A 4,488-nucleotide genomic window follows, 5' to 3' on the forward strand; every position below is an offset into this window, starting at 1 on the left:
GGAGAGAGACATCATGTTTGGGAGAGTGGAGGGGTGGCTCAAGAGAGGAAGACCCTTGATGAGATGGATCGATTCTGTGAGTGGAGTGATGGGAATGAATGTGTTTGAGACAGCGAGGTTGGCACAGGATAGAATGGTGTTTAGGGCTCTTGTACATATGGTCGCTACAAGTTGCAAACGACTCGATGGCACAACACAACAACAACATGCCAAATATATCTATATTACTTATACAAGATTTATAGTTTTATGTGTTAAATTAGACAGAGTTGTGTTTGCTTAGTTGACTAAATTAAATTTGAATGTGTTTGTGGTCTACTATAATCTAAGTTAAATATCAGAACTTCCTGATATTATTATTAAAAGGAGAATACAATTATGGAGGAAGAAAAACTGGACTGAATTTGTCATACACAATTTATACATCCACCTCCTACTATGCCTCAGCATTCCTGTAGTCACTTCGTTTACTGATATATTTTAAAATATATTAGTTAGGAGAGTAGTACATTCTTGAAAAGGTCTATATTCTATCTCTTTTATATAGGTTGCAGAGGATTATAGTTTATACAACTGCTGAATTTCCTAATATCAATGAGGTTAATGAAATTTGAGAATAAAAGAGGTCAAGTGGTCTTACTTGATTGCCAAAGAATAGATGATCATGTTAACTGATAAAGGGGAGCAGTAGCTTATAAGACATAAGAATTTCTTGGCCCATACAACTCTATGAAAATGGCGTATTTTATCTGACAGGAGAAAGGCCAGCTGCAACAGTTCCCTGATGCATCTTCAAGGATATGAACATGTAAGGCTAAGCACAATTGATAACAGTGCATCTAAATTCCAAAATCAATCTCCACAATAGTCTACGTGTTTCCTACTGCCAAAGGGGCCCTTTAGAGTAATGAGAGAAGATCTTCATTCTGAAACCTACAGCGTCCCTTTTCAGCAGGAAGTAGCTAAGTGAATATGCTGTCCCCTTTTCCTTATGAATAAGGAGGAAATCTCTCTCAGGGAGTAGTGATAGGAAATGGCAAAGGACACACTGACAAAGGAGATTAATCAGAACTAGTTTTGACAAGCACTGTGGCAATGGGCCAATTAATACAAACTTTCAAGGAATATTCAACCTGAATCCTTCTGGTCATATGGAGATTTTTGAAAGTATTTCTTTGAGTTTATTATGTTTAATTTGTTTTATTTGTGTATAAAGGATGCTCATCTAGATGATAAGATAATTATGATAAAAACAAAAGGGAGGAAATATGGGAAGCCAATACTAAATATTTGTAATAAACTGAATGCTATTTAAATAAAAAAATCTTTAACTTAAAAAAACAAACAAAAACAAAAATGGCTTATTTAGTACAACATTCCTAAACTGAAATAGTAAATTTTCCAGTTTCTTTTTTCATCTAGATAATGTAATGAATTATAAAAATCCTACATCAGTTACAATAGTGGAGTATGACAACATTTTATGTAGTTTCAAGACAAGTCTTACATTTAAGAGTATACCTGTGTTGTTGCTGCAGGCACCTACTATAAATCTTCTTTCATGCCTTTTGGAAAGGAACTTAAAGCAAATATTCTAGATTTACAAGTTTGGAAAATAAGAGGACAGTGTTCAAGTAAGCCATAGTCATTGAAAAATTAGGGGCAGGGAGTGGATCTTGGAAGACAATCAGAAAGAATATCTCAATATTTTGAGTGTAAAAATTTACCTGTGTCTAAGGTTAATTGTGTTCTAGGCGGATTCCAAGAATGCTTTGGAAAAATTAAAAGGATAAATATATAATTTTGTAGTCATTTTTAGAGATCTTAACAATTCTCTGGTTCTCTCAGCAATCAATTGAACAAGTAGGTGAAAATATTGAAAAAACCTCAAAGAAATGGAGCAACCATATGAATTGTCTTGATTATGTTGGATGTTACAGGAAAGTACATCCAACAATGAAGAACATGGCTGATAACTGAACAATTGATGGTTTAAATGGACTACAAAATTCTGGATGACTTTGACATGACGTGAAACCATGCATGTCTCCCCCCCCCCCAAAAAAAAGACGAGTTAATTTGAAACACTGAGGAAACTCTAGGATAGACCAAAACCATTTTAAGAATAATTTTTAAAATATGCAGCAAAATAAAATGTGTTCTGCTTTTGATTTGTGACTTTCCAGGAAAATATGTTTGACCTTGGAATTTAAATATTCTTAATTACACAAAAGAACTTTATTGATCCAAATACATTCTCGTTGTATAATCAATCATGCTACATGGTTAGCAAATATAATTTCCTACAAATAATAGTCTATAATAGTACGTTGTTGCCATCAAGTCACTTGTGACTCATAGTGACCCTATGTACAATAGCTCTGAACTCTGCTCTATCCTGAGTCAATCTCATAGTCTTTGAGACACCAACTTCCATTTCTTCCTCTCCTGTGCTGTCCTTCCACATTTCCAAGCATGATGTCCTTCTTCAGGGACTGGTCCCTCCTGGACATGTGCTCCAAGTATGTGAGATGGAACTTCAAAATCCTTGTCTTCAAGAATCAGCCTAGTTTTACCCTCTAATAGACACATATAAATGAATAACAAATATGTATATAATAATATATATTATATATAACATATATGCTATGTATATATACACACAAGTTATATCTAGGTTATATATATAACATAAATACATATACCATCTATATGCTATATATAACATATAACATATTTGTGTTTTATATATCAATATTATATGTTGTTGTTATTGTTATGTGCTTTCGAGTCGCCAGTGACTCATAGCAATCCTATGTACAACAGCCCTAAACTCTGCTCTAGCCTCTGCCAATCTTATTGTCTCTGATATACCTACCCCCATTAACCCAGTCTCTGAATCCATCTCATTGAGGGTCTTCTTCACCTGTACTGTCTCTCCATTCTCCCAAGCATGACATACCTCTCCAAGGACTGGTCTCTCTTTGAAACATGTCCAAAGTGTATCAGATGAAGCTTCAGAATCTTCACCTCCAAGGAGCAGCCTGATCTCACCCTCTCTAGGACAAACCTATTTGTTCTCCTAGTAGTCCATGGTATATTCAATACTATTCTCTAGCACCACAGCTCAAAGGCATCACTTCTTCTTCTATCATCCCTAGACATTGTCCAGCTTTCTGATGCATAGCAAGTAATTGCAAAGACTATGGCTTGAATCAGGTACACCTTAGTCTCCAGACTGACATTACTGCTCTTCAGTACTTTGGAAAGATCTTTGACAACAGACATTCCCAATGCTATATGTCTTTTCATTTTCTTGCTGCTGGTGTAGAATGTGGAGCTAAGCAAACTAAAGCTGTTAACATTCTTAGTCTCAACATCATCTATCGTGATGTTGCCAATCTGCCCAGTGGTAAGAATCTTTGTTTTCTTGATGTTGAGATTCAATCCATATTGAAGACTGCAGTCCTGACCTTCTGCAGTAAGCAATTCAGGTCATCCTCAGTTTCAGCAAGAAGGGGTGTGTCCAGATGACACATTTCTCCTCATAGAGCCCAGCTTCCCAGATGATCTGTTCCACGTATAGATTGAAAAGGTATGGAAATAGGAATCATCCCTGGTGTATGCCCTTCCCAATATAAAGCATACAGTGTTTCCTTGCTCTGTTCTGATGACTGCCTCCTGGTCCAAGTATAGGTTTCACTTTAGCATGATTAAGTGTTCTGGGATTCCCATTCTTCTCAGACTCAGTCACAGTTTGTTGTGATTCACAAAGTCAAATGTCTTTGCATAGTCAATAAAACACAGATAGACTTTCCTCTTGTACTTCCTGCTTTCAGCTAACATCTACTATAATATCCCTAGTACCCCAACCTCTTCTAAACCTAGCCTGCACTTCAGGCAGTTCTCTGATATGGTTCTCTTGATGTGGTGTTCTAGTAGTTTTTGGATAATATTCAGCATATTCTTGCTTGCATGTGATATCAATGATATTACTTGATAATTTCCATACTCTGTTGTATCACCTTTCTTTGGAATGAGAACAAATATAGATATTTCTCAGTTGGTTGGCAAGGTGGTTGTCCTCCATATTTCTTGGCACAATTTGGTGAGCACATCCAGGGCAGCATCTGTTTTTTTGAAATATTTCAACTGGTATGCCATCAATTCCTGGGGTCTTGTCTTTTGCCAATTCTTTCAGAGCCCCTTGAACTTCTTTCTTCATCACCACAGGTTCTTGTTCATAGTTGTTCCGTGAAATTCTTCTGTGTCTGCCAATTCCTTTTGGTGCAATGATTCTGTATATTCTTTTTTTTTTTTTAAATTTAGGTTGTTTATTTTTCATTTCAATGAACATCTACAGAAATTTTGGGATTCCATTCATTCATTGTTGCACCCTTCTCCCTGCACAAACCCCTCCCTCCTCCCCCCACATTTGCTCCTCTCCTTGAAAAGCAAAAGAAAAACTCCCTCATTGGTACACAATCC

Source organism: Elephantulus edwardii, unplaced genomic scaffold (genome assembly GCF_000299155.1).
Source record: "Elephantulus edwardii isolate Elephantulus edwardi_28Jun2011 unplaced genomic scaffold, EleEdw1.0 scaffold00084, whole genome shotgun sequence".
Taxonomy (NCBI): Eukaryota; Metazoa; Chordata; class Mammalia; order Macroscelidea; family Macroscelididae; genus Elephantulus; species Elephantulus edwardii.